General features: G+C 35.9%; 1 pseudogene; it reads right to left on the bottom strand.

The window, feature by feature from the left end:
• Positions 1 to 567: 567 nt before the first annotated feature.
• Positions 568 to 7,596, bottom strand: LOC106559522 (annotated as a pseudogene).
• Positions 7,597 to 11,872: the final 4,276 nt, after the last annotated feature.

Genomic DNA, 11,872 nt, shown 5'->3' with positions numbered 1-11,872 from the left:
TGCTTAAAGGTATTTAGTTATGGTTGAGCTGGAATGCATTTGTAATTGGTGCTGCCCTTAAGCCAATTATAATTTTACAAGTAATTACTCTTGAGGAAGGTTTTATCCTATTTCAAATGATCTCTACATCTTCTGATTAGCATTTAATTTATATTAGGATTGATTCCTCTTAAGGTAAATTCAAACTTAAACTTAAATTTGGCTTTGGATAACAAACTGTCACCTGGCTATGTTTTTTTTTTTGTTGTTGTTTTTTTAATCTCTAACTGTATATCCTTCTCATTATTTCTTCATAGAGATTTTTTTCCTCATTAACTGCTTACAAGTAGCTCCTACATTGTTTTTGTTTAAAGTTAAAGTTCTTTTTGTTTATTATGTTCTAGTTAATTCATATGCCAAAGAGTAAGATTTTATCTTTTCTTTTTTTGGGGGAGGAGGGTTTGAACCTTTAGAACTCAGGAACACTGTGCCTTTGGTGTGTTACTGGGTCAAGGGTTGGGGATACAGGGCAGCACCAGCAAACAAAGATCCACAGGATCACAGGATGAAAACTGGTAAAGGGCCTGTTTAAGTCTGGGTGCCTTCCTCACTCAGCAGCATGTTGGGGACCCTGTTGCTGTAGGGGAACAGATGTCCAGACTCTGGGCATTGCAAGGTGCCCTCTGACACATCCACCTCCAGCAGCAGTGGTGGATCTTCAGAAATTCTTCATCATGTTCAAACCCCTCAACCCACCCTTTGGGCACCTCAACCAGAAGAAAGATTATCGGCCCCCTCCAGAAGCGTTCTAGATAACACCTTGGGTGTCACGTGACAGAACTTGAGGTCGAACTGCACAGGGTTGATGCGGACCTTGGGGGCCTAGAGGCACGTGGGGTTGGGGTGAGAAGCCACAGAGCCCCACTCCAGGCTCCGGCGTGCTTAGTAGGTGGTGCAGGAGCAACTTAGTGTCTCCACTATGTGCTCAGTCAGGGGGAAGGAGAAGGCCAGACTTCCGTCTGCCTTATCTCCTGGTAGTTCTACTTACTGTGTTATTGTATTAATCATGTATCATATTAACCTTTGAATTACCGAGTTATCATATTAAATTTTAGACTAATATTAGTTATTTTAATCTATCCATTTTATGTTTGGAGTTTTGTTTGAGGAAAGTGAGCTATATGCACATTTCAAGGCCTGATTATATTGGGATTTTTTGTTGTTAATTTACTTTTAACTTCTTGGTTTCCCAAAGGTTCTATTAATGGACTCTGAAAAATGTAGCTCATTCCATATATACTGATCTAACATTGTTATGGTAATTATTGTTATTATTACATAACTCTTGAAAGTTTACTGAAAAAGCACTATACTGGTTAAATTAACAAGTGATCATGAAGATTTATGGATTATAGAACAGGATTCTTTGGAGAAGTTTAAAGTATTACAAAATATTTTGGATAATTTTTAAGATTCATGTATTTATCTGAAAGAGAAAGAGAGTGCAAGTGGGGGGGAGGAACAGAGGGAGAGGGAGAGAAAAACTTAGGCTCCATGCCCAGCACAGAGCCAACATGGGGCTTGACCTCGGGACCCTGAGATCAGTATTTTGGATTTTAAGCTACTGCTAGTAGTACACTGGTGAACTTTATGTATATTGTTATTTTATAATATGTGTGTGTTTATAAATAAATAAAACATTGTGTGTTCTAATGCATTTATTAGATCCAGTTCTTAAAATTCATGGAGATATTTTGTATAGTTCCAAAATACTAGTCCAAAATATAGTCCAATATAGTACATGATATTAACATATCTTTAGAGAATTTGATTTCAAAGTCAAAATTAGTTTTTCTAATCTTATTCATGGAATAGTTTAATTGGGAAAATCATTTCCCTTTGAAATATATCTTTGAGGGGTGCCTGGGTGGCTCAGTAGGTTAAGTGTCTGCCTTTGGCTGGGTCACAATCCCAGGGTTCTAGGGTCAGGCCCCCACATTGAGCTCCCTGCTCAGCAGGGTGTCTGCTTTTCCCTCTCCCACTCCCCTTGCTTGTGCTCTCTCTCTCTGTGTCAAAAAAAAAATTAAATAAATAGATAAATAAATAATCTTTAAAATACTTCTTCAAAAAAGACACATGAATAAACACAAGTTGATATTGTTAACTGTATTATAAAACACTCTGAAATCCAAACAAATAACTTTTAGATTCGTTAGTTGCATATCTATCCCTTGTAAAATGAGAACCTCTATGCTGTTGGTGTATTATTTTTTCAAGCTGTTAGCCTTGAATAGAACACTCTTATTTTCATTTTGAAACTGGGAAGAAAAATAAGATGGCTTGCAAACGGATTAGGGAATAGACACTTTATGTTAGTTAATTTTATATAGTTTATTTAAAAAAAAACAATGTTAATTCATGTATGCATCCTTCTGTATTTTAACCCATACACACATGCACATGAGAGCAAGAAAAGAATCCTGAGAAGTAGGAGGAAGTCCTGGAAAGAGGGCAATTGAAGTTTTTCAAGCTTTCAGAAATTCTTCTGTCAAGACTCATTAACTAGGAATGGCACCTGTCTTTCAGAGGCCTGTGCAGTGTGGGGTAAAGGAGGGTGTCAAACTCTGTGTGGTGGTGACAAAGTGGAAGATGACCCTAGCAGCTCGCTGGGGCTGACAACTTGGCAGTACTGTTCCACATTAAAACTAAACAGCTTTTAAGAATAGAATCAATCCTTAGAGAAGATCACTCTGTGACTGCTATAGAGTAAGACAGAAAAAAGAATATTTTTGCAACTACAAATGTAACTAAACAGCCTCTTCTTCATGAAAACACACATGACTCCTGTTTCTTTACCAGTAATGAGTCTAGCTTGATGTTGAATTCCCTGCCTCCAAGATAAAAAAAAATATATGAAGATACTCAGTCATTGATTTCGCTGTGTGGTCTGACAGATCCCACTATGAATCATTCACTTCTCTAAATCCTACTTAGCATCACTGGCAGGTGTCCAAATACTATAATAAGCTCCTCCTAACTCCCTTTTATAGAGACACTTCAGTGTTCCTCTGATGTGCGTTCTCCTGTCCTGCAAGAAGCAAAATAACCTCAAATGTGTTTGGTGAGAGATATGTGGTGATCATTGGTCGGTAGGCTTTGACAGTCATGACAAGAGATGATCCTATGCTGGAATGAGATCATAAAGGCATACTAGAATGCCTAATGCCAAGAAAATGGCCCTTCATCTTGTCTGCCATGGATGGTTGCTGGAAGATGTAATACACAAGAGGAGCATTTTAGAATTACTTAAAACATCATTTTGGTGGGAGTTTGGAAGATAGATTGGTATAGGGACAAAACCGAAAAGAAATAATTTGGGTTGCAGTTTTAGCAATCTGGACAAGAGGGGATGAGGATTATAATTAAAGACATCTAGTGTGAATATAAAGAAGTAGACAGAGAGGAAAAGTGCAGGGCTCGGTAACAAATTCTAGTGATATACTGAAAAGCAGTGTGGAAGCAACAGCTTTGAGGAGGCTTCAACGATTTGTGGAGTAGGAGTTCCTTGTGAGATTATAGTTTTATAGTCCAGGAAGCAACTTGATTCTTTGATCTGAACCTCAGCAGAGATATTTGGATTGGAATACAGATTTGGTTGCTACCAGCAGGGAGATGATAATTACAGCCATTTAATTTTTACAGGACATTCAGTTATATCCTACACTAAATGAACCCTGAAGGCTCTGCTATACTAGCATTTGCTGTTTCCTTCTAGTGACTGATTGATGCATTCAATTGTAAAACACCAAGTAAAATTGAGTTGGGTAATTTGTACCCGCTTTAAAAAGGCAAGTAAACTAGATGCAGGCAACTCATAAATATAGTTTGGCTGTGAAGTAGGATAATAAGCATTCTCTCCAGTTTATGAATCCAGATTGTCAAGCATGAAAGACTTTAGGGATAGCATTGCTCAGCTAATTGCTCAGGTCCAGTCAAACCCATGACAATAGAGGGGAATCAGATGAATAGATGCATAAGTGGAGGATTTCCCTTGAAAGTAGTCTAGTCCTTCCTTTTCCAGGGGAGAATACATATAGGAATGAACGATAGCACTAGTAGTAGGGAGGAGAAGCTTGGTAATCCATAGAGGATTTTCAGTAATTATTCACCATGTCCACATTCATTCTAATCTAAAGGATTTTTTCAGACAGCCAAAATCTTTTTTAAAAATTTTATTTATTTATATTTGAGAGAGAGAGAATATGACCGTGAGTGGGGGGGAGGGGTGGACAGAATCTTTAAGCAGACTCCCCACTGAGTGCTGGATCCCACAACCCATAAGATCATGCCCTGACCTGAAATCAAAAGTTGAACACTCAACTGACTGAGTCACCAGGTGCCCCCAGACAGCCAAAATCTTGAGGGGCATTTGGATCCTTACAATCCTAACGTTCTTAGTCCATGATTAGGCAAAGCCTTTATAAAACAGGGTTTTGTTTTCCCCCCAGTAGTTATAGAATATCAGGGTTTATTGTTTGATTCCACTCTTATCATTGTGATTAATTTTTCAGTCACAACTTTGGAAGATCTGATAGAGTATGTTATAAATAACAATACTGGGGGCACCTGAGTGGCTCAGTCAGTTAAGTATCTACCTTAGGCTCACTCAGGTCATGATCCCTGGGTCCTGGGATTAAGCCCCACCTGCATCACATCAGACTCCCGGCTCACTGGGGTGTCTGCTTCTCCCTCTCCTTTTGCCCCTCCCCCAAGGTCATGTGCTCCCTCTCTCTCTCTCAAATAAATAAAAACTTAAAAAAAATACTGGACATGCATGCAGTAGACACTATTACATACTCACATGTATTATCAAATTGAATTGTCATTACAATCTCATGAGTTAGTTAATAATTTCATCCTAATTTTAAGGTTTAAACAACTGAGAATTGGGGGGAAAAGTCTTTATAATGTAATTAATAGGTAATGGAATTATTTCCATATATAGAGCTCTTAAGTATTACAATTACATAGTAGAAAAGAATTGCATAGTCTTCTGATGAGGAAAAAAAAATCACTTACCTAATCACTATATTGTTTGTTTCATAGCAATATTCTTCATGATTTGCTTCTATTTTTTTGATTGGTTACAAAATATAATCACTGTCTGCCAAATTTTATATTGGATATAAATTAATCTCTAACATTTATATAATGTGTTCAATTTTTCACCAACTACAAAATATAATCATATTCTCCTTCTAATCTTCTCTTAAAATGGGAAAGTTCTTACTTTTTAAAATCACTCTAAGTATTTTCTTTTTAACAACAAAAAGCTCTAACAGATATACTGACTTTTTCCTTTTCTGCTGTTTATTTGGTTTTAACTTCTATTTCTTTTTTTTTAATTTTTTAATTTATTTTTGATAGTCACATAGAGAGAGAGAGAGAGAGAGAGGCAGAGACATAGGCAGAGGGAGAAGAAGGCTCCATGCACCGGGAGCCCGACGTGGGATTCTATCCTGGGTCTCCAGGATCGCACCCTGGGCCAAAGGCAGGCGCTAAACCGCTGCGCCACCCAGGGATCCCTTAACTTCTATTTCTGAGGAGAGTTCTCCTTGATCTGTCACCCCCCACCCTACTTTTCCTTTTGATATCCTGCCTGTGAACTTTGGTGTGCTGTTTAAAACATAGTTTCTTGGATTCCACATTACATAAACTGAATCAGAGGTCTCTAGGCCTATAAAGCTCAAGGATTTTTATTAAGGGTTTTAAATAAGTGTTACTCATTCTATAGTTTGACAACCATAGCTTTAGTCACTGATGATTGGATGTAATTTTCTAGATTTTTTTTTTTTACCCTGCTGCTAATCTTTTAACTACATGATTAAAATACAAAATGTGAAATTTCCTCTGTAATTGCAAATAGTACATTATCACTTCACTCTCCTTATAATATTACAATTTATTTTTAGTATAATCATATATTTAAAACTCAAGTGTGAAAAGTTGCATTTTATTGAACATATGATTAAGTGTTGGAATTTGCAAACATGAATTAACACTTTTTAAGAACAGTGAAGACTCAAAGTCATGAACACAGAGAATAAAAGTTTAATTATGAAAGGATGAAGGAGAAGAGACCAGGAAGTTCTTACCATATTATAGGAAAAGGTTAGTTTTCTTTATTTCATAGCTAGCACAGCTGAAAGGGAAAACAGGTTATACAATTATAAGAGGTAAAGGCATCATGATTCAGTTTATCCATTACCTTAGAAGAAAAAATTTAAATAATTGGTCTTGCCACTTTCAAAACTAATGTAAACATAAAATTACTTAGAGTAAATAAAATAAACGTAAAAGATATACTGGTGGGGCACCTGGATGGTTCAGTCCATTAGGTGGCCAACTTGATTTTAGCTCAGATCATGATCTCAGGGTCATGAGGCTGAACCTCAAGTTGGGTTCTATGCTCAGCAAGGAGTCTGCTCCAGATTCTCTCCCTCTTTCTGCCCCTTCTGTGCTTGAGCACTCTCTCTCTCTCTCTCTCAAAACTGAAAAAAAAATATATATATAGTGATTTTATATTATGGTTATGTAAGGGAATGGAAGGTACATAGGGGTAATAAGGCCAGAGGGTGAATCCAGAGAAGAAAATAAGAGGACAAACATAGGGAGGTTTATGAATTAACAATCATGGCAAATTAACAAGGTTTATGTATTAGTAGGGAAACACTACAGGGGAAAGGATGCAAGCATCTTCTTAGACTGCTTGCTAATTGCTGTGCCATATCTATTTCCTCCTCTTTCCTTAGGAGCAGATCCTGAATATTACTTGGGTGCTCAGTATTTCCAGCTAAGTGATGACACTTTCCATCCTTAGTGACTAGATATGCTTTTGAGACCAAATCTGAACCAATATGACATAAAGAAATCATAGATGGTGGCTAATAGTGTTGACCTAGCTTGGAGAAGCACTCTATATCCTTCTACTCCTCTATCCTGCTGTCTGGATTCAGATGTGGTGGATGGAGCCCCAGAAGCTCTCTTGTACCATGAAGCACACTTGAGCACAGATGCCAAGCTTGGGCGTGGCAGCAGAATGATAGGACAAACTCTGCCTCCTTCATGATGCTCACACCAACCCTGAACTACTCACACCTGGAATTTTTAAATAAGAGAGAAATTCTGCCTTTATTAGGCCTCTGTAGCTCTGTTTGTTAGTTATCTAAAACTGAAACTAATTTGAACTGAACAAAAGCTAGTCATCAAACAGAAGAAATATATATTTCACTTTTCCCCCATCTTTTCTACAATTGATTTTAATAGAACCAAAATCTTAGCCCTGACTTTGGCTTTAAACTCATTTGTCTGGAAATTCCTCTAGCAATAGAGAAAAAGACATCATACATACTCATATTCAGGGAAAGCTATTCTGTATTGAAGAGTCTAGACCAAGACTTGAAGAAGGATGACACTTCAGAGTTTCTTCTTGCCAGTAAATAATGTTATTGCTCGGTATAATTAATGAAGTCACTGATCAATATCTTTCATTCCTTCAACAAACCATTGCTGACTCATATATCCAGTAGAGGTTGGCTTGAGGATACCAGACACCATCGCCCTGGTGCTAGATCCAGCTCTTCTTCATTACACTTTCCAAGCAACTTCTTTATAATTCACTCCTATCAGTCTAAACTTTACTTTTTATGTCCTGAAATTGGTATTTCAGAAAAAAGCAATGAGGAAAGATCCTGGAGCAATGTAACACAGTCCTCAGTTTTAATAATTTGGATAATATGTATGTCTGAGAATGAGTTATGTGAATTTTTTATTGATATGTTGTGGGTAGATTGAGTTGATCTATATTTGGCAAAAGAGGAATTGACTAAAGGTCAATTCTTATATGTCCCTCAGACTAGAGTGAAGGGCTATAGAACCAGCTCTTTTTTTTCCTGTCGGTCATTTCCACAATTGCAGTTTATTTTGTTTTGTATGATTTTGTGTTGGCTGAAACTTAAATAATTCATAGTTATGGGATAATGTTTTGCTTCTGATTGATGTATCTAATTTTCCCAAGTCTGTTAATATGATCACTAGAAGATGTCATTAAAAGAAATGGTGGACAAATATTTTGTTTGTGTAACCCTAATACTAAAAACATTTATAGGACAATCTAATTGAAAACAAATTTTTCAACGAAATAGAAAAAGTATTAAAATAACAAGAGATAGCCATATATGAAAGTTACATAAATAAAAGGCCCTACTATAAATATACTATTCAAATGGGAATCAAGTGTATATAGTGGCTTTATTCACAATTAACCCAGGAAAATAGGCACCCACACATTTACCATGATTTTAAGAAACACAAAATTGTTCCTTTACCAGCTAAATTATGTCTGAAATTAAAAATAGAATTAAATAGCAGAGCATCCCCTCAGCACAAAGGATTGAACTCCTGCTTTTACCTTTACTTTCTCCCAATACTCACTGCAATTGCTACAGTAAAGACAAGATGCACAGGGAGCAAGAGAATGAGAGATGGTGTGACTGCATTATATTTGTGGAAGAGGGAAAACAGAAAGATGAATGTTCGGTGATTTAAAAGAGCAGGGAACTTTGAAATCTAAACAAATGGTCAGGGGAGTGCAGGAAACAGATGATTCACATACCCAACCATGGAAAGCTCAGATATAAGAGGCAACAGGGATCTCCATAAATGGAAATTCAGGCAGAGAAGATTTTTAAAAAATTGTATAAAATGCTTTTTGTTACCCGATTCCTTTCCATATATGGCAGAGCTGGTAACTACTCTTGCTCACTGCGAGCAGAAAGAAAGTTCACTCTATCAGTAGTCAAACTGGAAGGAATCTGGACTCTGAGATATTAGCCACAGATGATAAAAGGGGTATTAAGTGAAATTCAATATGCTGAACTGTGAGATTCATCAGTCTATTTGCACAGTTACCTAGCACTGCCAGGCTTAAAATCCCTAATTAGGAGTGTGAAACTTTCATTTCTAGATAAAAGCCTACATAGATAATATTCTTTTTTTTTTTTTTTAAAAAAAGATAATATTCTTAAAGATACAGGTAGGAGGAGTTCCCCCATCAAAATATGTAGACTGAAGCTAGATCACCCATCAGTGTGCAAGCCCTACTCATACATTCAGAGCTTCCAGTATGCTTTCTGGTGCTTCCTACAATATAGAAATTTATAGCAAAGAATGGCAAGAAATTTAGGTAAACAGTTGAATATGAAAGACAAAGACCAAAATGAAAAGTTGTAAAGGAAATGACATAAATATATGTATACATATATATACATACATATATATGTAGAAAGAGAGAGAGCATGAATGCAAGTGAGCATGCAAACAGGAAATAAGAATAAATATTTATATGTTTATATATATAAATATATATTTTTATAAAAACCTATATAATTAATATTCTTAAAGGAAATTAGAAAACATTCCATGACATAAGAAAATGCTAAAGATATAAGTTTAGAAGATAAGGAAAAGACTTATTGGATATTTAAAGTATGATAGCAGAGATTAAGAATGAAACAATTGGAAATAAAATTGAGATATTCTCTCAAACAATACAGAAACAAAGGTCATGCAATGAAAAGCAAAAGTGGGGCAGCCCCTGTGGCTCAGTGGTTTAGCGCCACCTTCACTCCAGGGCGTAATTCTGGAGACCCAGGATCGAATCCCACATCGGGCTCGCTGGATAGAGTCCCACGTCAGGCTCCCTGCGTGGAGCCTGCTCCTACCTCTGCCTGTGTCTCTGCCTCTGTGTGTCTGTGTGTGTGTGTCTCTCATGAATAAATAACACCTTAAAAAAAAAAAAAGAAAAGCAAAAGTGAAAAAATAATCATTTTAGGAAATAAATGTAGATTGTCCAGCATCTGATTGATAGAAATTCCAGAGAGAGAGAATTGAGAAGCTAGAGGGGAGAAAATTATCAGGCAAATAATTTTAAAATGTTGTGAAGAACTGAATGACGTGTTTCTAGATTGAATAGGTCCAATAGTGTCTAGAATATGTATTTTAAAAGGCACATCAAAAAAGAACTTGATCAATGAGAAAATCTTAGAGAGTATATTTAGAGAGAGGGAGGGAGAGGAAGGGGAGAGGGAAAGGGTGCGCAGAGAAAGATTGAGAGAGAATAGGTCATATTACAAATATTTGGAATCAAAATAGTATTGAATATCTCCAAAGCCATACTCAAATCTAGAAGACAGTGGGTCAGTGGTTAAATTACTTTAAAATAGTGAAAGGAAAATTGTTTTGAAATATTCTACTTGACCAAGAAACCAAATAATTGTAAGAGTAGCTTGAGGACATTTTTCAAGCATGTAAGGTATCTAAAAATATCCTCTCTTGCACTCTTTCCAAGGACTCTACTGAAAGAGGCATTCCACCAAACTGAGATAATGAATTAAAAGAGTAAAAACCTTTTTAAGAAACAAAAGATTAAAACTATATCTAGGAAAGAATCTCCCCCCAAAATTAAAATTGAAGAACCCAAGATATCATCTTTGCACTGAATTTGGAGAAGCAGAGTCTGGGTTTGAGTAGAGGATTTAGGATTTCAAAAGAAGTACTTTCTAAAATAAAACACATCAAATAGGATATTGATGGTTTTTAATATTTACAAAGCAGATTTACAATTATGATGGTAGTTTGGGAGTCCGTTGCTGATACATTAAGATACAAAGAATAAAGCAAACAAAATAAAAATGACTTACTTCAAGGAAAATGAGAAAAGCTATACCCAAAAGAAAATGAAATCATAATGTACTTCGGCAATGCATTTTATTTATAATATAATAATGACAATGAGGCCAAACAATGACTTTAATAAACAGTGTTAAAAATTCTATTGAGGACATAGAGACATGGAAAGCATGTTTCAGTTTTCAATGTAAGAAACCACCTAAATCCGCACTGGATAGTTTTTAAAACTGAAAATCAGAAACAATGCTATAAATAGATTATTTAGAAACACGTTAGTTAAATACCAAATTATCAACTAATAGAGTTGAAACGGGCAATCTCTAAAGGAAATAAATAGTGAAAAAGATTGAATGTTTTCCATAAAAATGTATTTCATTTTTGCATTGACATACTAAACTATAATTATTTTCATTTATTATTGTAAATAAAAATAAAGATTCCTTGCATAATAGCGTTCTAAGACAGTCATGCCTTTATAATTTGGAGTGCTGGATATTATCAGCTGTTTCCTAACATAGCTTTGCACAGAGGTGCAGGAGCAAGGAAGCAGGGAACACTGCCTCTGGAGACACAGCAATACCCATTTCATACTTTCTAGCTTACTCTGGTTCTGCTTGGGACACTGTTTATTTATTTTTTATTTTTTTTAATGGAAATACCTAGTAAATTTTTATTTTATTTTTTTAATAATAATAAATTTATTTTTTATTGGTGTTCAATTTGCCAACATACAGAATAACACCCAGTGCTCATCCCGTCAAGTGCCCCCCTCAGTGCCCGTCACACATTCACCCCCACCCCCCGCCCTCCTCCCCTTCCACCACCCCTAGTTCGTTTCCCAGAGTTAGGAGTCTTCATGTTCTGTCTCCCTTTCTGATATTTCCCACACATTTCTTCTCCCTTCCCTTATATTCCCTTTCACTATTATTTATATTCCCCAAATGAATGAGAACATACAATGTTGGGACACTGTTTATTATCTAGTGGCAAAAGACCAAATATAATTCTCTGTGTTAAAAATAACAAGCCACCTTTTTAATGAAGAAAAATTATAAAAAGCCAGAAACTACTGAAGCCTTTAAAAACTGCAATATATAATTACAAATTTGTTATAATACATATATTATTATAATATGTAATTATA

Source organism: Canis lupus, chromosome 11, assembly GCF_011100685.1.
Source record: "Canis lupus familiaris isolate Mischka breed German Shepherd chromosome 11, alternate assembly UU_Cfam_GSD_1.0, whole genome shotgun sequence".
Lineage (NCBI taxonomy): Eukaryota > Metazoa > Chordata > Mammalia > Carnivora > Canidae > Canis > Canis lupus.
This window is presented reverse-complemented; position numbering and strand designations above follow the sequence as displayed.